The following is a 16,190-nucleotide window of genomic DNA, read 5'->3' as shown; positions in this document are numbered from 1 at the left end:
TACAGATTATTACCAGAATTACTAGTCATCTCATAAGAGAAAGCTTCCTGATTTTCCACTTTTTATATAATTTCTCATTGTTCCATTTAGGCAACCTTATTTTCAGTTACCAATTCACGACATTGAGATTCAAAATTGACATGAACTTTCATGTCCACTTGATTACAAGTATCAGAAGAGCCACTTTCAGAATGCTATAAACTAGAACATAGGTATTGCAGAATTCAAGGCTGACGTTCTTAATGGTAAACAGACTTTCTATAAAAGTCCATAAGTCCTCCCACCCGAACTTGACGAGCAAACTTGTGAAGTTTATGCAGTGAGCCAATGATTGTTGGAATACTTTATCCATTCATAACCTTGTTCCATTTTAATATCATTCATTATTACAAGCTACTCTGCTTTTAAAAAAAGGACCAGACAACCTGGAAATTGATTACCAATTTCACCGTCACACCAAATAGCGGAACAGCCCATTATTGCTTTCGTTAGTGGGTAAGTATACTCGTTTCATCTTGAGAAAAGTAAGCTATAAAGCCCTACATAATACAAACTCAAGATTTCTGAATTGATTCGTAGGATCAACGACTTCTACTATGCTTTAGACTATAGCAGTTTCTTAGGGAGTTATAGAATCACTAGTACCTAAGAATTTCATTCAAAAGTGTGTACGTACCCTTCAACTAACTAGTTTGCATATAGCTTATCAAAAAACTAATTTGCATATAGGATACACTTTCCCAAGGAAATACCATGAAAACTGGCAAAAGCTCAAGTCATAGAGGAAATGAAAAGGATTAAAGTTATATGTTGACAAATGTATTTATATTATAATATAAAACAAACTGGCAAAAGCTCAAGTCATAGAGGAAATGCAAAGGATTGGAGTTATATGTTGACAAATGTATTTATATTAAAAAATAAAACAAAGAAACAAAGAAGAAGGGAAACATGCTCCAACAACTTAAATGTAGTGTTGGAAGTTTTACAAGTCATAAGTCCGTGAGCATGTAGAGATGATTTCCAGGTCATGACTAACATAAAATTTCTGCTAGGTTTGCAGTAATAAAGTAAAGCAATTGTGTTTGAAGTCATTTTAACAAGGAAGCAGGTCCACCTGCATTTCATACAAAATTGAGTTTGAAATCTTTGAGGTTCAAAGAGTTCTGATCATTTAAAATGATGAATTGCTGTGACTATATTGTGTGTACTCTATTTTGAAAACTAAGATTGCCTATTATAACATTTTGATGGCCATCAGCAGTAATGCTCCTTATTAATTCTTCCTAACACATCATAAAGAAAATGTTTGAATTTAAATAGTTGAGAACGAATCAAATTATTATGTTTTTTCTATATCAAATCAGCTCACTAATTTTCTTAGACAAAAAGTCTACTACCACAACTATTTCCACAACTTTTGTTATAACTCACTTGAGTGGTGAGTCCATATAGGTTCACAATTTCATCACTCACAACTTAGTCAAAAGTTGTGGCACCATATTTATTGATTTCATAGGTCAAATTCAAAATTGCTCCTTCCAAGGAGTTTATTTAACTGTTCTATAACATGAATCCTGATAAACAATGTCATCAAAAACCATTGTTCTCTACTTGAAATTTTTTTATTACTGTAAATTGACACATATGTGGTACCATGCACATATATACACACACATATATAAAGATAATCCACAGGAATATATAGCCAAAGGTATTTTATTTTCACAACTTTTTCTCTACCCTTTACTATGTATATTATCAATTGTTAAATTGTTTACAAGTACTATGTTGGGGGACCACAATTTGACTCCTTACAACCACTCTAAAAACAGACTCACGTGGTGTGATGTCGAATACCATAAAAGATTTGAGTGTATCTTTCTCATCACCAATTGGTTTTTGAGGTGAAATAGTATAGTTCACGGTCCAAAAAATGTTATTAGAGCCATGGTCATGGGTTCGAGTCACGGGAGCTACAACTACTTTAAAAACAAGCTCGCGTGATGTGATGTCGAAGATCATAAAAGATTTGAGTGTGTTTTTCTCATCATCAATTGGTTTTGAGGTGAAATGGCATAGCTCACGGTCCGACATACTCCACATTCACATTCAAATTCAAATTAAATGACAATTTAAGTATTTGACTTCGCCACAGCCAGTCCAGCCATCATCGTAGCTTTCTCATTACTTGATTGGCTAATAAAGTTCGCAACCACCACCACCCCTTGAATACTCTTCCACACATCAAGCAGCCTTTGATTCAAAGAACTAATCTTCTAATATAAACCCTCCTGCTTTTTAGCCATATATGAAATCAGCACTGCATGTATCCCAATCTTCAAATAAACCGCATAGCTCAGCTCAGTAGGTGACCATTGAGGTTATAGCACTAGCTCGCGATCCAAACAACTTGATCGATCTCAAAGTTGTATGCACTATATATGCACACCATGTATGCCTCAATCTCTCTATCTTTTAAAACATATATTGAGCATAACTAATAACAAAAGGATAATATTTAGTTTACAATACTATATTTAGCTTAGATAAAAGGATCATTAATGTACTTACTAAGATACATGCTGAGCAATTGAATTTCCAAGATCCACTTTACGATATTTGAATAATAATTTACCAATTTTCACAAAGAAAAGATGGAAGACATCGCAAGGCTGTGAAAGATAGTTCAACAAGTAAATACAATGAGAACACCTCTTTCAATAATAACTACTTACTCCCATGGATCTAATTCAAATTCATGATCCCATCAAAAAAAAAAAAAAAAAAAAAAATCAAATTCATGAATCATCCCAAGAATTTTTCTTTTTTATTGTATAATTTATACTTATTATGTAATGCACACAAAACAGATGGTTATTTTATTTTCATATCAATTAAATCCCAAAATATTGTACCTAAGTATATGTATATATATTGTCAATTAACATCCCAAATTACAATTTTGATAAGTGCTAGTCAAACACTCTATTTTTTCAAAAAACATTTTTTATCGACTTTTACCAAACACTACTTAAAAAAAAAAAAAAAAAAATTCATATTGCACTTTATAAAACTGTTATTTTTTCAAAAAAACTGAATTTTAAAAAGCTGCATCAAACTTACCTTAAGTCTTCTTTTCTTTAAATGGACCCATTACTATAGATTGACTTGTCTTGGTAGAAGAAAATGCCCTAGATGCTTTTCCATGACCATTGCCATTATACTTCTCAATACACCAAATACTAATATACTCACTGAGTCACTCTCAGTCTCAATTCCGTTAAAGCCATAGTCCTGAGTTCAAGGATGCTGAGAATGGCAAGCTCAAACAAAGATGAACTTAACCTAGCTAGTTTGAAACCACCCTTAAATAAATAAATAAATAAATAAAGTTTGGGAGGGGGTGGAATACACAAAATCCAATGTGATTTCCTAGTGAAACACAAAATTAAGTTTTGAATTTAACACTTAATCCCTTGCCGTATTGTCATAAAAATAACAATAAATAGCTCATATGAGAACATGTGCCTATATTTGGATTTATTTTTTTCTTTAGAAACCCTATAATTAGTTATTTTAGCATTATTAATAAGGGTATTTTTGTAATCATGCTATAAATCTTAAGATAATTATATGCTAAGGTGGGGCCTCACCAATAAAATCCTAAAACTTGTTTTCTTTCTTCTCTCTTGTCTCTCTTATTTTTCTCTTCTTCTCACCTCTCTCTTAACCCTAATTTAGATATTACTAAAAGCTGAAGCATAGCATTTAATGTTGTTACGCTTACATTAGCAGCCATGTTACTTCTATCATCTTTGCTAAATTTTTCCTAGAATTTTAAAATAGTTTTTATCAATTTTAAAATACTGATAAATATAAAATATTTTACAGCCCTATCTCCATCATAAAACCCATTTCTTATACATTTAATTACACCATAAAGCCCAAACCCAAAGCCTATTCAACTGATACCTTTTAAAACCCCCTGTTTTCACGGTATCAACCTTTTGTTTTCCTACACGGTTTCAATTTCCTCTCCCCACGTTTTAGTTCTTTCCCCTTCCCCACTTTGTTCTGCCGTTTCACATTTACTTCACGCCAGCCTCTCTCCCTTCTAACGGTGGCCCCTCTGTCTTCCTTCCTTCTTGTCTTCCTCTCCTCACACTACTATATAAATATTGATAGAGGCATGATGATTCGGTTGAGGTATCTCTAAATCCCAATTTCTTTTGTGGTCCATTCTTTTGCTTGATTTTTTTTTTTCTCTTTTTACTGCCTTTTTCGTGCTATGGTGTGGATGATTGTTTACTGCCTCCTTCATAGGGTGTTGAATTTTTGATTGTTGGGTTTTTTAATTGGAGTTTTTAAAAGTTGAAGCATAGCATTTAATGTTGCTACGCTCACATTGAGCCACATCAGCAGCCATGTCATTTCTATCATCTTTGCTAAATTTTTCCTCCAATTTTAAAATAGTTTTTATCAATTTTAAAATATTGATAAATATAAAATATTTTACAGCCCTATCTCCATCATAAAGCCCACTTCTTATACATTTAATTACACCATAAAACCCAAACCCAAAGCCTTTTTAACTGATACCTTTTGAAACCCTCTGTTTTCACGGTATCAACCTTTTGTTTTCCTGCACGGTTTCAATTTCCTCTCCCCACGTTTTAGTTCTTTCCCCTTCCCCACTTTGTTCTACAGTTTCACATTTACTTCACGCCAGCCTCTCTCCCTTCTAACGGTGGCCCCTCTGTCTTCCTTCCTTCTTATCTTCCTCTCCTCACACTACTATATAAATACTGACAGAGGCGGGATGATTCGGTTGAGGTATCTCTAAATCCCAGTTTCTTTTGTGGTCCATTCTTTTGCTTGATTTTTTTTTCTCTTTTTACTGCCTTTTTCGTGCTATGGTGCGGATGATTGTTTACTGCCTCTTTCATAGGGTGTTGAATTTTTGATTGTTGGGTTTTTTAATTGGAGTTTTACCTCTTTGGGTCTGTTCATTTTGAGTTTTTTTATTGTTGGGTTTTTTTAATTCCATGTGATTCCAATGACTTAGTATGACTCTGATTTCTTAGCGTAGTGCTGTGGTGTTTGCTTTTGTTGTTTTCCAACTATTGGTATCATAGCCTACTTCAATATCATGATTGTATAACATGTTGATTGGGTTTTAGAATCAAAGCAAATTGTTTTCTTGGTGTTTCAATTTTCTGCAGTAATTTTTCTGCATAATTGTGTTTATCATGGTCTTTGGTTTAGACATGGTTGACATTCATGGTTTCAATTTTAAGTCATTGTGCAAGTGTTTTTATTTTCTGCTAAGATTATTTTTTTTAATTGAGATTTATATAAGGCTTAAATCTCTCTCCCCACCTAAGATGTATCAAGATGGGATTATAACGACATGCCATCTTTTATTCATCCTAGAAAAATGGGTAGGTATGATTTACTAACCGTTATTATAGTAAAACATCTGGGTGGGTCTATAAAATATGTCGTTGCAAGTTTCAACTTCCCATTAAATATGTAATTAACTTAAAAAACGTCCGGGAAGTTGATGCATCCTATTAAAATACATCTTTCAAGAAGAGCAAAACATTATAGCAAACATTTTATGCATCATATTAATCTAGGTGGTTCTTACTTGCAAGTTTCAACTTCCCATTAAATATGTAATTAACTTGAAAGACGTATTGTAAAATGTTTTGCTCCTTTGGTTAATTAGTTAATTACATACTTTAAAAAATTAGTTCTTTAGTTCAAATTAGTTATAAAAAAAAAAAAAAATTTAAAAAGCAGAGCAAATTAGTTCTTTAGTTCAAACATTTTATAAATTACGTCTTTAGTTCTTTTTTGAGCAATACATCTTTCATATATTTTCAATGCGTCTTTCCCATTTAATATTTGAAGTTGAAAGTATGTAATTAACTAATGAAAAAATATTTTTAATTAATTTTATAGATCTTTTTCATGTGAGAATGATATATTTTTAATGAAATTGGAGGGAAGACCTAAATTGTAGGCAATTTTTTATTGGTAGTATCTCAATAGGGAATATGTAAATTTTATTTTGACAGTTTTTAGAGTACTATTGCATGCTGTTCAATCAGAGACATTTGTAAAAATGTTCACGCCCAAGCCAGTGATAATTGAATGATTACTCTTAATGTACTCATATCATAAAGGTATCTATGGAAAACTTTGATAAGATAAGCTACATTTACTCAAGAACTTCTCCACTATTAGATTTGATCACATATATTTGGAAGTCCACTAAAAATAAGTTAAATGATTTAAATTCTTATATCATTTTTATTCATTCTTGCATTACTTTTTTTTTCTTATTTATTTATTGGCGATTTACAAGTGTCATAGATAGATTCAGAACTATTACCACTATGGAGGCAGAAGTAGCAGTATAAACATATATATGAGTGATCTGGGCTTGATACAGTTGCACATACTCAAAACATATTACTTCTCCTTTTTTGTAGTGTATTGTTTAATGAGTTGCTTTGCTAGGAAATTCCATTGTCAACCGAATAGTTTATGTAACCAAAGGAATTATCCAAAAGAAATAGAACATTGTTGAATGAGTTGCTTTGCAAGGAAATTCCATTGTAAATAAAGTTGGAGTTGTTTCTTCGAGTATGTACAACTCTCAATTATAAATAAAATGAAAAGGTTATGCTAACATATTTTTATATTATGTTTCGGTATGCTAAAATAATTTTTATGTTATCTTTGGGTTGTGTAAGATGTTCAGTTTTTCTACCAATTTATCACGGATTATCTATTAAATTGCAAGTTCAATAGCTAGAATATTTCTTTAGGTATCACTAAATGTCGGTTGTAAATAAAATGAAATTTTTTACTAAAATAGTTCTCATATTATTTTTGGTGGTGTAAGCTGTTCATATTATCCACCACTTATTTGAAATGATTTTTAGGTGGGTGTAATCAAATGGCTTTCTATAATTAAGACAAAACATTTAATGAAGAGATACCGCTACTTCTAGAATTGTTTCAAAGACACAAATCATAGCTTAAATCTATATGAGATTGAATATATGTCATTGATCAGTGAAATGGGCAGCTTAGGAGAGTATAAAAGTTAAGGGGGATAAAATAGTGCAAAAGATAGGGGTTCTCAAGTTGTCTTTCTTGGGTTCATAAATTTCAAACGGTAGAAGGAAAAAAAAAAAAAAACAAAAGAAAAAGGATGGCATATAGAGCATGAGGGTGAGAATTCGGGGCAGTGCTAAAATAGGCAGTGGAAGCTTTTAACACAAAGTGAAAGAGTAAAAACAGAGGGATCAAGATTAAAACCAAAAGAAGAGAGAGCTTAAAAAAAAAATTGATGTTGGTCTTAAAAATGAGGTTGGTTTAAGTATTTGGGTTGGGTCTTATCTTGTGATAGTTTCATTTATAATGGAACTACATAAGGCAAGAATCTTCAAATAGTCTTAGAAAAATGCTCTACATGTTTCTTGTATGAACTTACTTAACAACCAAGAAGACACTATAAATAGATGACAGCAAAATCAATGCACCCCAAAACATAAAATATAAGATTTTTTTTATTGTGTGTATTTGCATGCAAGTGTTTATGTTCATTCATTAAAAAAAAAGTTCTTGGTGTTCCATGATGTGGACACCTGTCACCGTTTTAATTACTATTTTACCCACCCATTGCTCACATGTTACCTGTTAATTTGCATATTTTAAAGTTGGATTGCTTATTCAAGTCTAACTCTCAATTATAAATAAAATGAAAAAGGCTATGCTAAAATATATTTTATATTATCTTTTGGTTATGTAGGTTGTTCATATTTTCTACCAGTTGATTATGAATTATCCATTAAATTGCAAGTTCAAAAGTTGGATTGTTTCTTCAAGTATGTCCAATGGATAAAATTTCCACATTCTATTCCAAATACTAATCTCTAATAATACACAATTAATTCCATCACCAAAGCCTCCAATCACCATGAATCCTGCAATATATTGATCATACATATATAATGGAGCTTGAGAAGTAATGCATAGAAAAATATTAATAATTAATAATATATAATAATAACACTATTAAAAACAAATTTATCATGCATAACGCGCGGGTCTGCGACTAGTTCTCATAGTTTACAATTAACCTTCACCTAACTAAACCAATACCAAATTTCATAGGATTCCACCTAAACCTGTGCCAAATTTCCCTTCGATCGTGTATTTTTCTTCACAAAAGTAGAAACTACTTCCCTCCAATCCTCATTAAATTCCAAATATCAAATTTCTGATAAGTAGTTGGTGGCCACATAATAGAGTACACGAAAAAAAAAAAAAAAATTACATAATTAATGAACATACAAAGACCCAAAACAATTAATGAACATACACCGAGAAGAGTTGGCTTGTATGAGGACAATATGTTTCAAAGAATGCCCCAAACTTAGAGGCAAAATTTCAGAATATTCCAATAATATTTAGTTCCAAGGGAAATTTTTTTTATGAAAACTACAGCTTAAGAGTTGAAATTACTCTCTTTTATGAGTTATGATGACTAATTAATTTTAGATGATGGCTTTCTCATTATAAAAAAAAAAATTTATTAGGATGATGGAATCCACAGATCTCCTTGAATGAAATTCTCAACGGAATATGTTTGAACTTGTTCTGCAGGAATTTGGTTACTCCAGTTTACCCTTCGGGGTGGAGTAAAACCCGGTCCAGAATTCTGAAATTCCCCAAAATAAAGCGTTTTCAAGGCAAAATCGTCGGTATTCCATGGCAGCCAGCCTTGTGGTGAAACAAGTTCTTGTAAGCTGCTTTGTATGTAAACTGTTCTGGCGTACTCCTTCCATGGCCTCCCCAAGAAATTGCTGTGTATTTCAGGTTTGCTAGCGCCATGGTACAACTTCATGTATTCCTCGGTGCCGTTAATCAAACAATTATAAAAAACATAACCTGTTGTTTGGGCAGGGTCTGTTCTGCCATGTGCAGTCATGTAATTCTTTTCTCCTTTTTCTGGAGCAGCTTGCCGAGGTTTGACTATGATTTGGCAGTCTTGGAAAAAAGCCGCAGCGTTTCCAAAAACAAAATCCACGATGCCTACGATGCGGCATGATTTGTAGAATTGGCGGAGTGTCTGAGCAAAAAGAGTATCTTGATTGCCTAGGAATTCACAGTTTTCAATGACAGAAAAATCACTGCTTAATTTGAAGGCTACTGCTTGGTGGGATTGGTTGTCTTTATCAACACCGGCTGTGTTCTGGAATGTGATACCACTGGCCATGAATCCATCGCCAAGAACGGCTGCCCCGGGCCCAGCAACATGATTAATAAATTAATTAATTTTATAATCAAAACATTAATTAGAATCATCATCAAATTAATAAGAGATAAGAGACTTACCAACTGTAGCACTAGAAGAGGTAGAAATCCCAGGCAGGCCCACATACAAAGAGCCTGTAATGACCGTTTTACCTATCCCATCTCCCAAAAACACGACATTCTTCTTCTCCAACGGAACTCTTACTATCTCCTCATAAACCCCTGCCTTAATTCTTACACAAACCTCTTTCCATCAGCGGTGTTGTTGGGCGCTGCGTTCACTGCATCCTGCACCATCTTATAAAACCGATTCCTTCCGTCCTTACTCACCGTCACATCCACCTTCAAGTTTTCTGGAACCCCGCCTTTAAACCCCGCAATTCCAGACTTCTTCACTGGCCCCCAAAACCCATCACGCTCGGTCCTCGGCGGAATCCACGAAGCGGTGTTGTTTCCGAAATGATCGTATGAAAACAATAGGCTCAGCGCGTTGCTCGTAATGTTTATTAATGAGTCCACCAACGAAAGCGTCTTGGTCACCAACTTCGTGTCGTTTACTCTCGTGAGAGCTGAGGCGCAGTCGGTATGGTGAAGAAGAGAAGCGCTCATCCAAGTTCTAGCGCTTTTGAGGTTGCCGCGTGGGAGAGCGTCATTGGTGGTAATAGAGATCCGGTATAGTGAACTTTTGAGAGCTTCAAGACAGTTGTTCGAGGCTCTTGTGCGGTTTTGGTCCCCTGCGGCGGAGTTTATAATGTCGTTCACCTTTGATTGGACTGTACGGGCAATTTCAGAGGTGACAGAGAGTGATGAGTAGATGAGTTGGAGAGGAGTCGGGTTTGGAGGGAGTTGTTTGGAATTGGATAACGAGCTCACGCATAGATCAGGGAACCGAGTAGCGGCTTTACAGAGTTGTTGGATAGAAGAGGGAGGTGTAGGTGCAGCATTGGTGTTGGAGGTTGAATGGTCATGGTTCGAGGCAGAGGAGAGAGAGAGGAGGGAAAGGAAGAAGAAGAGACTAGTGGACCTCATGGTCATGGTCATGGTCAAGGTTTTCTGTGATGATGAATGAATGTTGATTGTCATGGTGAATGTGTGTGTGTGTGTGTGTGTGTATATAGTATGGCAATGTGGATGATGGAATGAGGGTAAAGATCATGGAGTATTTAACAGTTGAATAATTCTATTCGACTGAGAAATTAGGGGAAAATGGTAAAATTAGAAAATTGGCTTCTCGGGGTTAGTGTGTGTGTGTCTGACCGAGTAACTGGGTTCATTTTGCCGTAATCTTAGTGTTAGTTTCAAATTTGAACTAATAACAACTAACCACCTGTGATTTGTTGTAAAAATATTGTACACGTAACATCTCTCTTTTGAGAAATATGTGGGTAAAAAAGTGTGTGAAAAAGTGTGTAATATTGTTTAAAATATGAAAGGAGAAGTTAGAACTAACCTTGGGTGGGTCAGACTCATTTGATTGGGTGGGTCAGCTGTGTAATTAGTTGGTAAGTTGAAATTGTCTTCCTTTTTCTTTTTTTTTTTTTTTTTTCTTTTTTTAATCATTACCATTACTAAATTATTTTTTAGAATCTTATTTTTAGCAAGTGTTATTTGTCTCCCAAATTTTTTTTTTGGGGGTTAGAAAAGTCATATAACTAAAATTATATATAAATAATCCCTTCAGTTGCTACATAATAAGTCGAAACAAGATAGTTTCAATCGTATTTGGAGTCAAACTTGTTCCAAATAAAAATCAAGACAATTGAATGATTTGAAAAATTAAATTTCTTTAATAAAATAATTGCATAACTGCAAAAACATCTTCTAGATTTTAGGTTGGTTGTCAAAGCACTCCTTGAAGTTTCAATTTTCATATTCTTTAAATTGACCTTTAGGACTTACTTTTATTAGCATTTATGAATGGAAAAATCATGTGACTATCACATAACGTAAATCATGAGTTTTTTTTATTAAAGTGGTCATGTGATGGTAACATTTTTTTTTCATAGAAATTAACAAAGATTACTCTCAAGGTTGATTTAGTAGATACGGAAACCTTAGGAAGTTATAAGAAAGAATTGAAATTCTAAAGGGGTATTTTTGCATTTTAACTTAAAATAATTATTTAAACTAGCATTATTATGAAGCTGCTTGGGATCTAATATTTTTCTTTAAATTATATTTTTGAAACAAAATTTCAACACTAAAAATGTCACTATTTTACTTCTCAAAAGGACACTATTTTAACTCTTAAAATTTCAAAACACAGTTTTAACAAAAATTTTAGATTCCTAAATAATATCAAGATAGTACTAACTAAATTATTATTATTATAATATTATTTCCCAAATTTTGCAATCGGTAACTTAAAAAAAAAAAAAAAATAGAAAGTTGATATCCTATCTTAGTATTTATGTGGTAAATTTTCTAAAATTTATCTCAAGAGCATTAACCATTTTTGGTCGAATAAATATAAATTTTTGTGTTTTTATGGTAACTTTTTTAGATTTTTAAAATGATATCTTAAATTACATACAATAAAAAAAATTAAATATTTTTCTTTGAGAAACTTTTACATTTCTTTTTATTTATAAATCATACTTAGAGGTTGGGGGGATTTAAACGTGAATATTTCCATTGAAAATATCGGGAGATCCCAACTAGTTGAGTTAAAAAATTCTTGGCTTTTTTGAGAAACCTAACCATTTAATAGTTGAATATGTTTTATTAAGTGCATTTTTTTTAAATAAAAGCTATAAAGGTTTTTAGTTTTTTATTTTTTTATTTTTATAAATAATTTGAGAATGATTTTTTTTAAGTGTTTTAATATTAATGATTTATTTAATTTTATATTCATGAACAAATGGTGAAAAATTAAAAAACCAAGTAATACATAGTTATGATCATGGTGGGTAGGGTTGTTCACAGGTCAAGTTGGAGATTGAGTTGGAGCTGACCCATACTTGACCCGATTGAGTCAGGTGATTGAGAATTGGACTCGTATTGGACCGAATATATGGGTTGGAACTGGCATTTCAGGTCGGTTGGGCGGGTCAAAATCATTGGTTTGGTGAGTTTGGGCTACAAATTAGGCAACAAAATGAATCAAACAAATTATCAATAAATGAACCAAACAAATGATCAATAAAAACACAAATCAGATAAACGAAATAAAAATGTGTTAGGGTTTCAATTTTTTAAAGTTTGGGTTTTGATTTTTTAAGTTAATGTTTCGAGTTTGATAAATGATAGCTTAAATCTATGACCAAATAAATCAAATCAATAACTATAAATCTTTGAGTTTTAAGTCATTTGAACAAACGATAAACTCATATCTCAAAATAGAGAAAAAAAAAAAAAAGATGAGAAAGGAAGAAAATATACTAAGCCTCAACCCATTTTGACCACAATAGAAAGAGAGGTAGTGACATGGTGATGACAGAGGCTGCTAGAAAGGAGTCTAGAGACCAAAGAGAGCTTGAAAAGTGCAAAGTGAAAACGAGAGAGAGAGAGAGAGAGAGAGAGATTCAAATTTTATATTTTTAGTTTGAGTTTTTGTTTTTTATTTTGTGTGTAATTCTCATACTAAGTGCAAGATAACTGTATACAACTTGCCTAGAAACTAATGAGAGATGAAATAATAATAATTTTGGAAGATAGGTGGTAGATTTTCTACCAATGAGGGGAAGACACGCGGGAAAAAAATCTTAAACCTTATTATTTTGCCTAAAAATTGGTGAGAGCTGAAATAAATTTAATTTTTGAAGATAAGGTGGTAGATTTTTTACCAATGAGAGGAAGACATATGGGGGAGAGAGAAATTTAGATCACATTTCAATATACTTCGATCAGGTCGGTTTATGCCGGTCTCAATTCCTTTTACCTGCCACCCGAACCAAAGTTTTGGTTTTCAAAGGAAAAAGACTCATATCCGACTGACTAGGCCATTCGAATCCACCTGCTAGGCTTCGGTTCGATTAGATTCAGTCGATTTGGTAGGGTCCCTGGCCCACTGGACAACCCTAATGGTGGGTGTGATGTCCTTATATATATATGGGAAAAATGCTCATTCACCCCCAAAACTTTCAACTACCGGCTAAAAGACCCCTCAACTTTTATATTGGCCAATTTACTCCTTAAACTATTCACAATTGCCAAATCAATACTTTTGTTAGCTTAGAGTTAAAAAACTAATAGAGTAAAAACACGTGAGATACACGTGAGATTAAAAAGTAGAGAGACGTGAAACTTAATGTTATTAACGTGAAACTAATGGAAAGAACCAGAGCTACCAAAGAAAGGAGAGAGACGTGGAACCAGAGCCACTGTGACAGGTAGCTCCATCATATCGCTGCCAATGTCTGGTCGGCGGCTTGTGCTTCCACCGCCATTTGTCAGCCACACCTAGTACATTTGTTTTTTTTTTTTCTTTCTTTTTTTTTTTGCTGGAATTGGTATTTAAATCTACAAAGAACCCTCTGTGTGTGTGTGTGTGTTTTTTTTTTTTTTTTTCCTTTTCCATGAGTGAATTTCTAGGAATTTCTTGGTTTGGTTTAATTTTTTGGGGTTGGGTTTCTGTGAGCTCTAGTCTAGTGAATGTGTAGGTAGCATACTCAACTGAAAAAAAAACTAAGTGAAGTTACAGACTGTCAGACCAAAAGTGAGAGGGAGAAGCCTGAAAAAAACTTTACTCTGTTTTCTTAAATTTCATTGACCGTAGGCACCAAACGATCTAATGTGGATCAAGCGAGGGTTGGGGTTGAGTTTAATTTTTTGGGGTTGGGTTTTGAAATAACTAAAAACTTTTCAATTGAAAAAAAAAATAAATAAAAAATCCTTACTCTGTTTTCTTAAATTTCTTAGATATCTCTCTCAGGCATTTAATCAAACAGTTGTAGGTAGCATACTCAAAATTAATAATGCAATACACATTCACTAGATTAGAGCTCACAGAAACCCAACCCCAAAAAATTAAACCACACCAAGAAATTCCTAGAAATTCACTCATGGAAAAAAAAAAAAGAAAAAAAAGAGGGTTCTTTGTAGATTTAAATACCAATACTAGGAAAAAAGAAAGAAAGAAAGAAAGAAAAAGGAAAAGAAAAAACAAACGTACTAGGTGTGGCTGACAAATGGCGGTGGAAGCATAAGCTGCCGACCAGACATTGGCAGCAATATGATGGAGCTACCTGTCACGGTGGCTTTGGTTCCACGTCTCTCTCCTTTCTCCGGTGGCTCTGGTTCTTGCCATTAGTTTCACGTTAATAACATTAAGTTTCACGTCTCTCTACTGCTACATAATAGTTTAACCGTTAAAGTAAGATAGTTTCAAATGTATTTGAAGTCAAATTTGTTCCAACTAGAAATCAAGACAATCAATTAATTTGAAAATATAAATTTCTTAAATAAAATAATAGTGATATCGTTCCGAATCAATAAGGTGGATGCTCTGGCTTCGGTGGGCTACTAAAGCGGTGGAAGGCCTACAAAAAGCAAACGCTGTCAAAAAGGGGACCGGAGAAGACCGGCCAAACCCCCTCCGATGGCAAAGTTAGTCTCACAGGAATGAAGTTCCAAGTTTTTGGGAGTTAAGTCTCAGAATGTTCATACCTCTCTTGGGTTCAGACCGGTCCTTTATATAGAGATCTTGGGGACGGTTATTTGTCCAATAACCTCCCCAAGATTTGTGGAAGCCAATGAATCCGGTGTTAACTTCCTCAACGGCTACTAAAGTTGTAACCGCTAACGGAAGTTAACTCAATTGAGGGATTCATGGCGATAGCTACGGGTTTAGTAACCGCTACTGAGAGTCGAAAGTTTTCTAAGTGTCGCGTATTCGTCCATCTAGTGTATGACGATTTGGTTGTCCCTGGATATCTGATGATCGTCCATGGATGACCTTCATGGACGAGTTTACCGTCCATGGAGACTTCACTGATCAAGAGTAGTATTATTGTCCATGAACACTTTTCCTTCTTCTGGGGTGATTTTTGGTCCAACTTGCTATATTGGCTCTGGACGATGCCTTTGGACGAACTGGAGTTGGACTAATTTTCTACTTCACTATCAAATAGCATACTTGCAAAAACATTTTCTAAGTTTTGGGTTTGTTGCAAAAACAATCCTTGAAGTTTTAATTCTTCTTTTTAAATCATGGAGATGGAGTTTTCAAATCCGTCAAATTTACCTCTAGTACTTACTTCTATGCCATTAGCATTTATGGACAGACAAATCATGTGACCATCACATAACATAAATCAATTGATAAGTCTTTTTAAAGTGGTCATGTGATGGTCACATAATTTTGCCCATTGAAGTTAACAAAAATTAGTCTTAAGGTCAATTTAGTGGCTTTGGAAATCTTAAGAAGTTATAAAAAAATAATTGAAATTTTGGGATACAGAAATTTAATAAGATAATAATGCCATGTGTCATACCCAAGGCGGAGAAGGCCAATACAGTTCCAAGAAGTCCATACACTCGGATAGTAAGGCTAGAGAGGCGAGCCATGGCCATGTCAATGGCACATTACTTGAGGGGGGCCACACCGTAGAGGAAGAGTTTCAAAGAGGAGGTTAGCCCTAATGTGATTGGAGGGATGGTAACTGCCACCACATTTAATGCACCCCACCAAACCCCCTGACCGCATTTATGTGGAGAATACCCCTAAACAGTGCTGTCTTGGTTGCTGTAACTCACAGAGGACTTGGGATGACATTTGATAGGACAAACACTCGAGTAGTGGCCTGCATAATCAACAAATAGAGGACCAAGATCAGCCAAAAGAGGCTATATAATGTGAGAGGTCCTCTAGGGAGAAAAGGGAGGGTTCATCTGAGAATCTGAAAAACACT

The 16,190-nt window shown here is 33.9% G+C and overlaps 1 pseudogene; it reads right to left on the bottom strand.

Annotated features, from left to right (window-relative positions):
- Window positions 1-8,617: 8,617 nt before the first annotated feature.
- Window positions 8,618-9,948, bottom strand: LOC115993691 (annotated as a pseudogene).
- Between the last annotated feature and the right edge of the window lie 6,242 nt (window positions 9,949-16,190).

The sequence above is a fragment of the Quercus lobata genome, chromosome 6 (genome assembly GCF_001633185.2).
Source record: "Quercus lobata isolate SW786 chromosome 6, ValleyOak3.0 Primary Assembly, whole genome shotgun sequence".
NCBI classification, from domain to species: Eukaryota; Viridiplantae; Streptophyta; class Magnoliopsida; order Fagales; family Fagaceae; genus Quercus; species Quercus lobata.
Note: the sequence above shows the minus strand (reverse complement) of the source record. Positions and strands in the feature narration are given on the sequence as shown.